Genomic DNA, 16,713 nt, shown 5'->3' on the forward strand with positions numbered 1-16,713 from the left:
TTTTACTGTTTTTTTTATTTTTTTACAACATTTTAAAAATAAAAAATACTAAAAATAAAAAATACAAATACAAATACAAATATAAACAAAACATACTTTTACTTTATCGCTTTATAATTATTTTCACTTTAAATTATCTTTTCCCGGATACATGCAATCTTTAGTGTACCTACCCAGCATATTTTGGGTGCTACCAGAAAATGGATGCTTGGATTTGTTTCACGGAAGATTTAGTGGATGGGTGGAGGAACATCATTTGTTTTCATTTTATTTCATATGTTAAATTATTAAGTTATTTTTTATAATTTTATTATATTTATAATTATAATTTTATATTTTAAAATTTTTTAATTGAGCCCGACACTAACTTCAATTTTATAATTAGATTTTTTTTCATTTCAAAAATATTTATGTTAATAGAATACTCCTTTCCAAAGTAACCAAAACCCATAGTTATGGATTGAATCCCTAATGTTTAATCTCATCTCATATTTAGAAAGACCAAAAACCCTTCCCTCCTTTCCCTGCTTCTCATTTTGACAATGCACCCCACCATCCATTCTTCTCTACTTCGCACTTTGTCTTAGGTCCTAACAGTATCAGCACTTGTCACTGCTGCAAAGGAAAGCACGACAACTGCCTTACCACGGAAATATAGGTGTCTTCTAATGTTGATGCTCCTCAGACTTGAGCTTCCTGAAGAAAAGTGGCTTGGACCCATACAAGTTAATAGTATTTCAGGAGAGATACAAAGATGAAAAAAGTTAAGGAGAAGGAGTTTCAATCCCTCACGTGAACCCTATCTAACGTGAAGGGTGTGGGTATAAAAGTAAAACTACACTTGTAAAATATTTTTGTAACTGTTCTTGCTTGTCTTTATCGAGGTATAGCTCGTCCTTCAGTAAATACATTGGTGATGGAAAAACAAAGGGATGGGGTACCTACAAAAGGTACTCTGACGTTCGAGTAAGTGAGTAAGTAAATAACAAAAATTGCTTAAGACAATATCGTATCTCCACTGTTCTTCCTGTCACTATTTTATATTCGGAAGACGAAGATAATCGTTATCATTCTAAGTAACGGTGTTCGGAATGGAGATTAATTGCATGTCTGACATTATGATATTTTGGTCGGATATCGATTATGGTCAGATGTCGGTTACGTTTTGGTCGATTTTTATGGTCTTCGAGCCGAGTTATAACTTGTAATTGACGTATATTGGTCATATCACAGCCCCTAAACTTGACCTGGTTTTAATGAAACAAGTTGAGCTTTTAGTATTTTTATTTTTATCGAGTTATAATTTGGTGTACAGAGTCCCCTGATCAACTTGGTTCATTAAAAGCACCTAGGGTAGTGGAAATGATTTTTACGTTTTGAAAAGAAAAGAAAAAAGAAAAATGAAAAGGGTCTTGTCTTTAAAACTAAGTGCAATTTCTAACGTATGTTTATTACTGTGGCGGTGTTTTGATGCAATGGTGGTGATTTATTTTGGAACTAAAAGGTTTATTAAATGAGTGGTGAGAATTTGTTTGGTCCCATAAGCTTTATTACTTGTATTTTACTTTTATTGGTACCATTTTTGGAAGATCAAGGAGAATGAGCAAAAGAGATTAGTACAAGTGTACTTTGTTTTTTTTTTTTCTTTTTTTGTTTTCTGTTCTTGTGAAGAATGAGTGAGAAGAAGGGGAAAGGTTTGACAAAGGTTGATGATGATGAGTCTTATGATTGGGTGGATGGGGACGTTAAGATACGGGCTTCGTTGTTTACTGATAGGGAGAGTGTGTGTGAGATAAATGTTGCAAACGTAGTTAGGTTTGGACTTCAGGTGGAATTGCTACCATGCACTCGTGCTGATCGGGTGTTTCACAGGAGAAAAGATTTTGAGAGTTTTTTCATGTATAGTTGCGTTCTCGAAGAACTTTGTGTGAAGTTGCCCTTCACTAATTTTGAGTGTGATGTTTCAAAACAAATGAACTGTGCCCCTCTCAGGTTCATCCCAATAGCTGGGCTTTCCTGAGATGTTTTGAGGTTTTAATGGAATTTCTTGAGATTGAACCGAACCTGGAACTGTTTTTCTCTTTGTTTCAAGCTAAGGGAGTTTGGAAGGGGCTCTAGGTGAATCTGAATAGTACTCCAGGCTTTTCTGTTTTCAAATTGTATAAATCTTCTTTTAAAGATTTCAAAAAATATTTTCTGAAGGTGAAAGTAGTGGATGAGAATTTTCCGTTTTACTTAGATGAACACTTAGGAAAAATTTCCGATGTATTGGTGCTGCCAACCACAGCATATACTTGGTCCCGAGCTTATTACACCTCGGAACAAATGTATAATAGGTTTTCTTATTGAGATAGTTGATAAGGGTGAATTGATTTTTGGTTTTGATTTTCTTCCCTAGGAAGATGATAGGTCGTCTGTGTTAGACTATTTTGGTGAGAGTATGTTGAGTTGTACTTTTGACAGGTTTGTTTGACATTTGGTTTTAATAATGGTGCATTTTGTTTTTGGTTGTTGTAGCTATTAAATATCTGGGAGTGTCGCCGTCAAGCCTCAGAGCTCGGTTTAAGGCAAAGAATTTTGAAGGGTCATCGTCGAACCCGGAGAAGATGGATGGAGGTGGCGAAGTTAATCAACCTCCTCCTAAAAAGAAAAATATTGTTTTCAAGAAAAGGAAGTCTGATGTTGTCGATTTGGAGGATGAAGAAAAAGATAAAGGAATTCCTCTTGAAGAGTTGTCGAGCTTTGCTAATAAGCAAGAAAGATTGCATGTTTTTGCCGATGAAGGGGATGGGTCGTCGGTGTGGGATAGAAAGTTTCCTTTCAATGTTGTAGCTGATGAGGTTGTGCAATCGGCGTCAGATGTTTCTTTTGTTGATGAGGTCGGCGATGCTGGGGTGGACCAATTCCTTCAGGTAAGATCTGTATGTATAGAATAATAAATTTTTTTTGAAGATTTTGTTGGTGCAGTTTTGTCATTGCTTCATTGTTTTGTGTGAATATAGGTGCTGGGTTTCCGTTTGGCGAGTATAGGTCGGAGTCAGGAGAAAAGGCATAGAAAAATGTTGTTAAAGAATGATGAAAGTGTAAGTTTGAAGGAATAGTTGGACTTAAAAGAGGTAGTGGTGTCGGATTTAAAGAGGAAGTTGGCTGATGTGGAGGAGGAGTTGAAGTTAGAGAAAAATAATCATGAAAAAGATGTGGACTTACTGAATAAGAAGGAGAGTGACCTCTCTAATTTGAACAACCAGGTGATCAAGGTTACTGTGAAGATGAAGCCTATGGAGAGTAATCGAGAAACAAATATCCTGGATGTGTTTGCCAAGGGTTTTGAGCTTGCTGTGACACAAGCTAAATTTTTGGCTCCTGATGGTGATTTCACGGCGATGGACCTGAGCAAAGTGGTCCAAGACAGGCTGTTGGAGGATGACGAGGAAGCCGCCGAAGAAGGGGATGATAACCTGGCAGACTAATTTCATATTGAAGAGCGTATTTATCTTTTTGAGAGTTTGACTCTGCTGCCAATTTTTCTTGGCTTAATATTTTGAATTTGGTAACTCTTGAACTATTTTCTTATGAGAGCATGTGATGCCTCTCTAAAGTTATTTGTTATGTGAGCTGGTATTTTGTTTTGAACATTCATTGTGTTTAGTCTGAATGTTTTGTTGATTGTAATTGTTTGGAATGAATTAGGCTATGAATGTTCCTAATTTCATGATTGGTCCCATTGTTAATAAGGGTTTGAGCGTTTTTGAACTGAATTAGTTCATCAAACTTTTGTTTAGTTGTTTGTATGTCCATGCGGATACAATGCGACTTGGATTTGAATACTCATCTTGATTGGATAAGTGTTTCGTCAACTTTTGGTAGTCTTAAGTTTGATCGGTGCATAAGTGTTTTAATATAAGGTCGGTGGTGACCAATATTAATGAGGGTGGACGTTATATAAGGAAGAAGTCGGTATAAGTAATGAAGTCAGAAAAAGTAAATATTATTTATTTGTTACAGTACCTTTGTGAAAAGGTACAGGTAGGCTAGCCTTGTTAAAACCTCTTCGAGCAAAACCCTTATGGGAAAAATCTCGGAGTAGAAAAAATCTCTGGTTGATGGGTGCATAGTTATGTTGTAACCTCATAGTATCTCTGGAATGAGTTCGGCCCAGAGGCCTTTAGCGTTGTCCAGCTTCTTCCTCAGGGCTTGTAGGACGACCTTATTGGCTGCCTTAGCTATCCCGTTTGTTTGCGGGTGTTCTACTAACGAGAAGTGTTGTTGTATTTTCAGATTCTGCAAGAAAGCCTTGATATTATGGTCAGTAAACTGGCAACCATTGTCAGTAATAATATAATGAGGTATACTAAATATGCATATTATACTTCTCCAGACAAAAGAAATCATTTGTGTTGGTGTTATTTTTGCTAATGATTGGACTTCAATCCATTTAGAGAAATAATCAATTGCCACAACTAAAAATTTTACCTGTCCTAGGGCGGTTGGGAAAGGTATGAGGATATCAATCGCCCACTAATAGAATGGCCAACTTACCTCTGAAAGATGTAAATTTTTGGCTGGTAGGTGTATTATCGGAGCATGTTTCTAGCAATTGGTGCAAGTTGTCACCTTGTGCCGACAATCCTGCCATAGTTTCGGCCAGCAGAACCCGGAGCGGAGTATTTTGTTTGCTAGGCTCCGTGCGCCTGTGCGTGTTTTGCATATACCCTCATAGACTTCAGCCAAGGCAAGGTCGGATTTCGATCTGTTTAGACATTTTAAAAGAGGTCAAGTATATCCTCACCTCTACAGGTTATCATTTAATAATGTAAAGAAGGAGGCCTATCTTTTGAACTTTTTCTTATTTATGACTTCAGGTGGGATGTTTTCATATTTTAGGTAATCTATATAAGGCCGTTGCCAATTATCCTCATCAGTAATATGACAAATTTTTGTTGTATTGATGCTTGGCTTCGGTAGAATGGATTGTAAAAGGATAGTAGTGTGTGATTGTGTAGTAGCTAATTTTGACAAGATGTCTGCATGGTGATTTTGATCTCTAGGGATGTGGTGAATTTCGAATTTTGAAAAGTGGTTTGTAAGTTGTCTAACAATATCTAGATATTTCAATTAAAGAGGATCTTTTGTTTCAAAACATTGATTTACTTGTTGAACAACTATGAAAGAGTCACACTAAACCTTTATGGCAGAAATATTCAAATCAATGGCTAACCTTAGGCCGGCAATGAGTGCTTCATACTTGGCTTGATTGTTGCTTGCTTTAAATGAAAATAGGAGAGAGTGTTCCAGGACTATTCCGTTTAGGTCTTCTAGGAGTATTCCTGCTCCTGACCCCTAAGGATTGGAAGCTCCATCGACATATAAAGTCCAGTCCATGCTTGTATCATCGGGGCTTGGCATAGTAAATTCGGCAATGAAGTCTGCCAGGTGTCGTGATTTGATGGACCCTCAGGGTTGGTACTTGATATCAAATTCAGATAATTCAACTGATCATTTGATTAACCTTCCAGCTAATTCTGGCTTAGTGAGTACTTGTCTGAGCGGTTGGTCCGTACGAACATTGATAATGTGACTTTGAAAGTAAGGTCTGAGGTGCCTTGCTGAGAAGACCAAGGCGACCACAAGTTTTTCTATCTTCAGATAATGAAGCTCGGCGTCTTGTAATGATTTGCTTGTGAATTAAATAGGTTGTTGGACTATGTCTCTTTCTGCAATAAGGACGCAACTAACTGCCCAGTCAGTGATAGATATGTATAGATAAAGTTGTTCTCCAACTTTTGGTTTTTATAAAATGGGTGGTTTTGAAAGGATTTCTTTTAAATTTGAAAATGCGGCCTCATAGTTCTCATCCCATTGAAATTTGTTTCTTTTTCTTAAAGATTGGAAAAAATAAAAAGATTTTGAGGCTAAGCAGGGTAAAAATCTGGACAAAACGGCTAGTCTCCCTGTCAGTCGCTGAACCTCCTTAACCGTCTTTGGGCTGTGCATGCCAAGTACAACTTGGCATTTTTCTGAATTTGCCTCTGCCTCAGCTGGTCAGTATAAATCCGAGGAATTTACCTCCTTGGGACACCAAAAGCACATTTTTCAGGATTCAACTGCATGTTATATGTTTGGATTTGTCCAAAAATTTCTTCGAGGTTGTCCACATGAGATTTGACTATCTTTGTTTTTGCAACCATATCGTCAATATACACTTCAATGTTCTGACCTATTTGTTTGTCAAAAACCTTGTCCATTAGTCTTTGGTATGTAGCCCTTGCATTCTTGAGGCCAAAAGGCATAACGTTATAACAATAATTACCATATTCTGTTATGAAGGCTATTTTTTTTTGGTATGATGGATATATAACGATCAAGTTATAACCAGAGTATGCATCCATGAAACTCAAAATGCCAAAACCATAAGAGTTATCAACTAAAGTATCAATAGAGGGTAGAGGGTATGCATCTTTAGGGCATGCTTTATTTAAATCAATAAAGTCGATGCACATGCACCATTTACCGTTATGTTTCTTTACCATAACAACATTGGCTAACCATGTTGTAAATCTGATTTCTCGGATCAAGTTTGCATCATTGAGTTTCTTAGTTTCCTCCATGGATGCTTGCCGCTTCTCTATGCCGAGGTTGCGTTTTTTCTGGGAGATAGGTCGGGCTGCTGGGTTTATGGCCAGCTTATGACAAACTACGGATGGGTCAATCCCTGGCATGTCTCCTGGTGTCCAGGCAAAAAGGTCCGCATTTTACTGGAGGAGGTGGATGAGCTTCTCCTTTTCGGCTCCATGAATGGTTGATCCTACAAAAGTGAATTTTGTTTGATCGTTAGTTAAATTTACTTTTGTTACTTCCTCGTTCGGTGTAGGTCGGTCCTGAAACTCAGCACGAGGATCCATCTCGGCCAACAGAGGTTGCTTGAATGACTTGTGAACGGCATTGACTTGTGCCTCTGTGTTCCGTCTTGGAAGTTTTAGAATTGTGTTGTAACATTGCCGAGCTTCACGGTGGTCATTGTGAACTGTGGCAACAATGTTATCCTACACATGAAACTTTACACAAAGATAAACTGTAGATACAATTGCACCAAATTTATTTAAAAAAGGTCTGCCAAGTATGAGGTTATATAAACTAAAGCAGTCTACCACAATATACTGGATATCATGTGTTTTAGATAGGGGGTGCTCACCAAGTGTGGTCTGTAACCACATTGAACCCAAAACAGGAACTCGTTCGCCTGAGAAGCCGACTAGGTCCCCAACGGACGGTTGGAGTACATTATTGCTGAGCTTTATCTTCCTAAATGTAGAATGGAACAAGACATCAGCACTGCTTCCGGAGTCTAATAATACCTTTCGAACTATTAGGTCTCCCAATTGAAGGGAAATGACGACTGGGTCTTCTAAATTAAGGTCACTAGAGTTAAAGTCGGATGGTTGGAAAGTCAATTCTGGTATGCTTAGTGTTGGTTGATGATTACTGGTTGTATTCTCTACTGCTAGCATCGCCCGGTAAGTGCGCTTTCGAGCGGAACTTATTTGTCCTCCTCCAGCGTAGCCTCCGGATATGCAGTTGATCACTCCACGAGGTTGATTAGGTTGAGTAGTATGAGCTTTGTCTTTGTCTCGAGAAGTTTGACCTGCAGGAGATGAGTCAAAGTTTTGTATATTTCGCTTTTGAATGTGGCCTCCAATATACTTTTCGAGATGCCCTTGCCGAGCTGATTGCTCAAGCAAATCTTTTGCAATGACACATTCATCATTTGTATGTCCGTGCTTTTGGTGAAAGGTGCAGTATTTGGATTTGTCCAGGTTCTTCGCTTCGGGATAGTTGCCGGCTTTTTCGAGGGGGCTTGATGAGCTTAGAGTTAAGAATCTCCTTGATGATGTCATCCCTTATTGTGTTAAATTGAGTATATGAATCATAGTGAGGTATTGGTTTGAAAGTCCTCTTGCTGTCCCAAGCTTTATCGTCATCCTTGCTATACTGCGGTTTGTCTGTTTTCTGAGCCTAGCGAAGTTCCTCGATGTCCATCTAACCTTTAGCCTTTTCACGGAACTCAGCCAGGGTCTTTGGCTTAGAAATAGCGATTGCTTCTCAAAACATGCCTGGTCGAAGTCCACTTTTGATGGCGTGTAGATGCACTTCTGGGTGAAGATCTGGTATACTCATGACCACCTTTGTAAAATAGGTGATATAGTCCTTCAGACTTTCATGTTGCCCTTGTTTAATGGTGTTTAAATTGTCGGAGTCATGAAGGTTTATTGAAGATGCTGCGAAATGATCTTCAAATTGCTTGGCCAGCTCCTGAAAGAATGAGATAGAATCTGCAGGCAAAGAACAAAAGCAATCAAGTGCAGGACCGTTTAAGAAAGTAGGAAAACAACGGCCTAAAAATAGGATCAAAGGCACCGTTTACTATCATTATAGATTGGAACTTTTTGATGTGTTTCTTCGGGTCTCCTAACCCATCATAAGGGGTTAAGGTTGTTGGCGGAGTGAATTGCCTAGGCATTTGGAAATTCATGATATCAGTTGTGAATGGTCCTACAGAGTTGTTGGGTTCAGTGTCTTTGTTTTCTGGTTGAGCTTCTTCGTTCCGGAGGGGCTGAGCTTCTTCGTTCTGAGAAATTTTGAAGATGTGTGATGGGTCGGATTTGTGTTCTGCTTCCTCTGTTTGCTCATTGCGGTCATTGCTATTTTTAATCCGAGCATTAGTTAACTCGGCGTTCTGGTTTGCCATCCTTTGATTCTCCTCCGCCATGCGCTGGTTCACTTGTTGTAACTCAGTGACCATCCGAAGAAGTTCAGAAGGTGTTGGCGGAGGTAAATCGGGCATGGATGGATGCCGAAGTATTGAGGCCGATGAGAAAGAACAAAAAGTTTTACGTCTTCAGCCTCACGGTGGGTGCCAATTGTTCTTGCTTGTCTTTACCGAGGTATAGCTCATCCTTCTATGAATGTTGGCGAACTTCTTCTACTGGGATGAGGAATACGTCGGCGATGGAAAAACAAAGGGGGTGGGTACCTGCATAAGGTACTCCGACGCTCAAGTAAGAGAGTGAGTAAATAACAAAGATTGCTTAAGAGAATATCGTACCTCCAATGTTCTTCTTGTCACTCTTTTATATTCGGGAGACGAAGATAACCGTTATCATTCTGAGTAATGGTGTTCGGAATGGAGATTAATTGTATATCTGGCGTTATGATATTTTGGTCAGATACTGGCTATCATCAGATGTCGGTTACACTTTGGTCAATCTTTATGGTCTTCGAGCCGAGTTATAACTCGTAACTGACGTATACTGGTCATATCAGTAACATTTACTATTAATAAGGATCCAATTATAAAATTACAATTGGTGTAGGAATCCAATTGAAAACTTTTGAAATATAAATACCTAATTATAAATTTGATAAAGCTATAAAAACTAACAGAATATTTTAACCTATTTTATATTATTTTATTTTAGCATGAGAAGAATATATGTGAGGACGAATCAATATGTATTATCCTTTTTCTATTTTTTTATTTTTTTTTCTTTTCTTGTAATTCATAACACACCAACTTTCCTACTAACGACGAGCACAATCAAGCTAGCCTCTCCCACCCCGTCTAATTAAACAATATGGGATTACAAGCCTGCCTTGCTAATAGCAAGCAGGTGGACTGGCAAACTTGGTCTATCACAGTATTTTTTTAACCCAACCCAATACCCAATAAAAAAGAAAACCATAGAACACTAAATAAATACTCTCCAGACAAAAAAAAGAGTAATATCCCAAATGAATCCCTAAAAATTTTAGTCCGACATTTTAGTCCTTAATAAATTTTAATATACAATCAGTCTCCAAACTTTTATTTTGTTAGACAAATCAATTTCCACATCAGATTGTTCGTCTATATGAAGGGACTAATATGAGAATTTTTAAAATTCTTAGAGATTGTTATGTCTTTTATTAAATAACAACAGAAAATTATTTGTTTAACCTTTTACCAAACTTTGACCTGAGGATTGATATATCTATTAAAATCAAAAGTTAGAGGCTAATTTGGTGAATAAAATTTGTTGAGGATTAAATTGTTCAACTAAATTTTTTCGGAGGTTGATTTAATTTGGAATATTATTAAACAAACACTCCCTCTCCCTCCCCTTATCCCACGCAAGGTCAAGAACGTCGTGGAGAACCAGTGCCAAAACCCCAAATCACTATGGAGGAGAAGAAGGCTTCGATGATGGAATTGGAGGCACAAAGCAAGGCGAGGTGAGCTTGACACAGGGAGGTCACAGAAGCAAGAGCAAATGAAAACAGAACAAGGAAAGGCTTAACCACGCGATAGAGCAAAGGAAGAGGAAAACAGGTAACACTAACAAAGAAGGTAAATAGAGAATGACAATGACGAAGACGAGAAATAAGGAAAGCGTTGGCCACTAGGATTTGGTGTAACGACCTAATTCCTAGTATGTCATGATCACAATAGAAGCTAAGCATCACTAACTTACCTTCCTACTTATTAACTAATTATTTATTATATGAGCCTGATTCATGCTTAAGACGTCGCCGTTCTTACGTGGTAATTTTAAAAAGAAAATTATCGCTTTATCATCACAAGCATACCATAATAGTTAACAACATAAGCATAAATATCAACATAATGTTCACATATCATCATATATCAGTACAACATTCTCAGACCCTATCAATATACATCTCATAAGATAACTATATACATATATAAATATCTGACATCCCCAAGCCTTGACCTATACAAAAAGCCACTTAGTTGGTGCCCGGACTAGCCTAGCACTACTAGACTCTCCTATTCTCTCTATATACTAACAAAAGGGAGAGACTAAACTGTATAATTACTAAACTGGGATGCCACCAAAAGAATACCAACTAACATCCCCTAACTGAACTCAGATATCGCTATTTGATAGACTTTTGTGTGGCCCTCCTGCAGATAAATCACTCCCGGAAGATGGTAATTCCTCCTCCTTTGGATCTTCTTCTGGATCCTCCTCTTTTGACTCCTCTAGGACAGATGCTCCACTGGATGAACTACTAATCATGTTGTAACACCTACCACACAGAACTTTACGCTTAAGTTCGTAAATCAGAGGTGGTGAGGTATTATGACCTTTAAAAGTAAAAACACGTACATAGATATATTTGAAAGGATGTTTATCTAGGAGCCTTGAAGAAAAGTTGAACAAAACAGAACTCGAAAGTCGCATCACACTCGAACAGTTAAGCATATAAGAGACAGATAACAGCGTACGGAAAGAATAATATACATACGAATATAAAGTTCCAAAAAAGATACATATAGCAGGCTCCCGACTCGACCTGCGAAGCAAAGGCTAGCCAGAGTATATATATATAACCCAAAATTATACCAAAAGATAAAATATAAATCCTGATTCTCCGAGTCAACCTCTAGGAGGGACAAAATACAAGTTTATACAAAGTGGAGAATGTGTGTGTGTGTGTGTGTAAGTGCGCGCGCGCTCTAAGTACAAAACATAAATATGCCTAAAAGTAGTTCTTCACTTCCAGAAGTCTCCAGTACGCTCAGCGAGGTGCCTCACGTCCTACCTTTGAAAAATAACAAATATATATGGAATGAGAATCGGGGGTTCTCAGTATAGTAAAGGTGCCCATATAGATAATACATAAGGTCCCGGAAAGCCAGAGACATTCCAAAACTCCAACAACCTATATCAAATCCTAGAGTTCTCACTACACCAAAAATATGGTGACTATATCTAAGGATTCTAATCTAACTCTTCGTTTTCTATTATCTGCAAACCTCCAAATCACCAAGTGGAACAACCCTCAGCGTCTCCTCCACCCGCATGAGGGATCTCTCAGAAACAAACACAAGTAAGACAAATAGGGAAAACAAAAATATGGGAAGTAGATACAATAACACACACACACACACACACACACACACACACACACACACACACACACACACACATATATATATAACAAGGATAATATAGCTAGGAGCCTTGAAAGAAAAAGGTATGATCAAAATAAAACCGAAGATGCATCGCTCACGAAAAACGATAAGGTAGAAAGCTTATATAGAAAACCAAAAGACAGATATATATAGAGCTCCAACGGATAAGTATAATCAAACTCTAGACTCGACTTGCAAAGCAGAGGCCGACTAGAGTATATATATATATATATATACAATCCCAAAAGATAACCAAAACAAAATACAACTCCTGATTCTCCAAGTCAACATCTAGGAGGGACGATACAAGATTTAATACAACAGTGGAGAATATACACCTATAAATATAAGCTAAGTACATAAAATGAAAGCCCCAAAAGTAGATCTTCGCTTCTAAAGAAGTCTCCAACACTCTCAGCTAGGTGCCTCACGTCCTACACCTGAAAAACAACATATATGTGTGTGTGTGTGTGTGTGTGTGTGTGTGTGTGTATATATATATATATATAGAATGAGAATTGGGGGTTCTCAGTATGGTAACAATGCCCAGTGGATAAGATATAAGGCTCCAGAAAGCCAGAGGCAATCCTAAACTCCATAGTCCCAGATCAAAGCCTAAAGTTCTCACTAAACCAGAAATAGGGTAATTCTATCTAGGCATTCTAATCTATCTCATCATTTTTAGTCTTCCACTAACCATCCAAGACACAAAAATAGAACAACTTTCAGCTTCATCTCCACCAGCATAAGAGATCTCTCAAAAAGTAAACACATACAAGACATACAAGGAAAAACACAGATAGAGAGACAGATGAAGAATTTAGATCAAATAGCATATAGATGCATTTAAATCAAGAAGGCAAACCAAAACAAGATGCACACATAAACAATACATACGAATTCAATATGATGCATGCCTGTCCTATTGGCCATGAGCTCACGCATCAGTTAAACTGCCAGAACCCGACACATCCGGTAGCTAATCCAGACATTGTCTCTAGGTTGCGTATCCCCAGAAAGAACACAAACAAAAGAGAGTGCCTTTCTACATTAAAGGAGTGTGCCTTTCCACCTCCTGAAGAAATTACGAAGGAGAGTGTCTTTCCACATCGAAGGAGTGTGTCTTTTTACCTTGCAACCAGAGAAAGATGTGGGGGAAAACAATACGAAAGAAAGTATCTTTCTACTTTCTCCACATCTATACCACAATAAAAGAGAAAATTCTTCATCCTCAACTTGCCAAACTCGTGAGCAGGACGAAACCACCGTCCTCACTGTGAGCAGGATAAAACCTTTGTCCCCATAACTATATCGCAACTATGGAACAAGCGGGATGAGACTTCTGTCCTTGCTCGGTGCAGGTTCCAAAGTAATATCAAACCACTACGCAAGCTGGATACCACCCAGACCTTGCCAGAATAGTGATACAGGCCTCATTAACTTTGATCCACAATCTCATCCAATCCATAGGTTCACACTTATTCCCAAGCCTAAAAACAAGTTGTCGGACCTTAAACAGAGGTTACAGAAGTTTACAAGCTTGCTACTACAAGAATTTCACAAATTAGCGACGAATTTTTGCGAGAAATATTTTTTGTCACTAATCCGCCACTAACTTGCGAGGAATTAGTGACACACTAACGACAAAATTAATGAGCAGTCACAAAATATCTGAACTTGAGAAAAGCGACTGATTAGCGAGAGATTCACGTGTAAGTTTGTTTCTCGTAGATTGACTTTTGTAGCTAAAAAAAGAGCGGGAAAAATTTCCTCGCTAATTTGTCACAAATTAATTAGCGAGTGACAATGTTCTAGCAAATCAGTCACTTATCGGTTCAATCGAATAAAAGTAAAGCAGTGAGTGATATTATTGTCACTATTCCGTCGCAAGTGTTTGATATACAATTAGCAAGAAACAATTCACACACTAGTTCGTCACTAAATAAACTTTGTGCGAAAAGGCTAATTAGTGAGGAACAATGTTACTAGCTAATCCGTCACAAAGACTTGAAATGTATTTTGCGATGGACAAATTCCTAGCTGATTTGTTGCCAAAGTTTTTATTTTTAGCGAGCAACTAGTTTCTCGCTAATTTGTCGCATAATATAGAAAAAATTCAAAATTAGGGTAGCGACAGAAAACCGTCGTCACTAACTCATCGCAACGGATAAATTATTCAGCTAGGGAAGTGTTCCTTGCTAATTAGTCGCTAAAGTGGAAATATGGATATTGAGTGCCTAGGACCTAAGTAGCAAGAAATTTGCGACCGTTTAACAACTGACACACTTCATCGCTGATTTCAAGTCACTGATTAGCAGGCGAAATACATTTGTCGCTAAGTTGTCGCAAGTTTAATTTAGCGAGTGACTTGGCAACGACAATATTGTCGCAAAGCAAAAGCTATATCCTACCTATTTTGTAGCAAATTACTCGCTAATCTCGTTGGAAATCCGTCGCAGAGTTATAATAAATCCAAAGCTCACAGAGAAAATGTTAGAAGTAACTGGTCACAATTGAGTCACTAATCAAAAGCTTATTTAGTGAGGAATTAGCGACCGCTTAACAACTGATAGACTTTCCTCACTTATTTCATGTTTATTATTTTTTAAAATTATTAATTTTTATTTTTATTATATCATCTCATCATATTATACACTATCCTTTTCTCTTATCATTTTTTATACATGTATAACTATTATTGTCTCTGATTAATATAACTGTCATCTTAAAAATTGGTAAAAAATGTAATTATCACTTAATTTTCCTTCCTTCTTTTTACAGTTACCTATTTTAACTCATAAAATTTAAATTTTTATATTTTTATAATAATTTATTATTTACAAAATTTTAATTTTTATCTCAAATTTATGATTTAAAAAATATAAAAATGAATTTTTATTCATTCCAACCCAGTTTCCCTCTTCTCCCTCCTGATCTGAACTAGCACACCAACCTTGAGCCTCAACATCTCTCTTTTCTGGGTCTCGTTCTCGTCACTCTCTCCCTCAAGCTCTCTCACCTCTCTCACGCCACTCTTGTTTTTGGCGTCTCACTGTCTCAAGCTCAGTCGTCGCCTTCCTGTGCTCGTGGTGGTCTTCTTGTTTCGGATTCAATTTGACCCTAAAAATTTTAATGAACTCAAATTGGATCCTAAAATTTGTAATTATAACTTGCATTAGTCTTTGAGCTATTAAATATTTTATATGGATGATTAAGATTAAACTAAAAAGTCGTAAAATATTTTAAAGTGTTCGTCCATTCATTATATATACAAATTTATTTTTTATTGGCAAAATAGCATATCTCATATATATATCCTTACCATTTTTGGTTTTTTTAACGGTATTTCTTAACTTGACAAGTCAAGAATTAATCTGTTACGGGTCGGAGTTCTGTTTAACAGTTTGTCAATAGTCAATGAATTGTTACATACACAAGATGAGATTCGAATTCCAAATATTTATTTCCTATTTGTTTATATGATATATATTGTTCTATAAATTATAATTTATTTTAATATAAGATCATTGATATTTACATAAATATTTTTGTATTTATTAAAAAAATCTTATCTACTTTATAAAAGATTCTTTAAAATTTAAATTCTTTTCTAAAAAAAAAAATTAAAAAAAAAGAAAAAAAAAGTAGTAACTCAAAAAAAAAAAAAGTTTAATTTTAAAAATTGAAAACGTACCTATAACTATAAACACTTATTTTCATGATTTCAAATCAAATATTGCATATAAGTGCCATTTCCAATGCTTTAAATCAAAAATTGAAAATCCCATTATCGCTAAGTGAAAAAACTAAAATGACCCATATATGAGATTTGAGATTGAGCGTTTGTTAACCTAGCCGTCCCTGTCAAATATCACGGTTTTCACTCTTCACCCTCAAACCCTCTCCTCTCACGGACTCACTGTCTCACCATTCCACACTGCTGACTGCCACCGCCACCTCCCACCCCCTTAGTCCTTCACCGCCACCTCTCACGGACTCTCGACGTCACCATCACCGCTCACCGTAGCAGGGACTCGTCGCGCCACTGAGTCCTCGCCGTCTTCCAATGTTCGCCATCTTCGCGTCTTTGCCGGTCTGCACTGGTCTTCGCTGGTCATCTGCTCTTTCGTCGGGTAAGACAGCTTTGTGAACTCTCAAATTTTCATTATTTACTTTGATTTTGAAGCATTTGTTATAATTTCTGTGAGTTAGGTTAATTATAATTTATATTTCTGCCTAATAAAAAAATAATTTATATTTCTGATTCTGATTTCTATCATTTATGTGATTCTTTGTGGAATCTATGATTTATATAATTTATGTATTTATGTTATAATTTCTTATTCTTTGTTAATTACAGTAACAGTGTTATAATTTCTGCATTCTGATTCTTCGAGTAATATCAGTTGCTTTTCTTTTTTAAAAACATTGTGTCATGTAAATTGTGGTGATTAAAGCCTTATGGATTGATACAAATTAATTTGGATTCATAAAAAAAGAGCTTTCTTTGCTATGTGGCTGTAGCTTATAATTGTCAAAATGCATCTCATTTTCTATTGTCCTGACGATTACTATCATTACTACTACCATCTATTTAGCGTGTGTTCTTTTGGTTTTGGTGGGATCCAATTACAAGTCACAACCTCAAGAGCTTCGTTGTTCATTGTTCTCGCCAAGAGTATTATACCATATCTACAAATTAAAGGAACTCCTTGAGAGTATTGATCTTTTTTTTT

General features: G+C 37.1%; 1 protein-coding gene across 4 annotated transcripts in view; it reads left to right on the top strand.

The window, feature by feature from the left end:
• Window positions 15,744-16,713, top strand: part of LOC107629862 (nuclear speckle splicing regulatory protein 1-like) — a 3,356-nt gene continuing 2,386 nt past the window's right edge. For 3 of the 4 annotated variants that reach the window (XM_016332799.2, XM_016332800.2, XM_016332798.2), the window contains exon 1: window positions 15,744-16,110. The gene's annotated coding sequence lies outside the window, so the exon portion shown is untranslated. The remainder of the gene's footprint in view (window positions 16,111-16,713) is intronic. The other variant, XR_002358989.1, reaches the window with a different exon arrangement.

Source organism: Arachis ipaensis, chromosome B03 (genome assembly GCF_000816755.2).
Source record: "Arachis ipaensis cultivar K30076 chromosome B03, Araip1.1, whole genome shotgun sequence".
Taxonomy (NCBI): domain Eukaryota; kingdom Viridiplantae; phylum Streptophyta; class Magnoliopsida; order Fabales; family Fabaceae; genus Arachis; species Arachis ipaensis.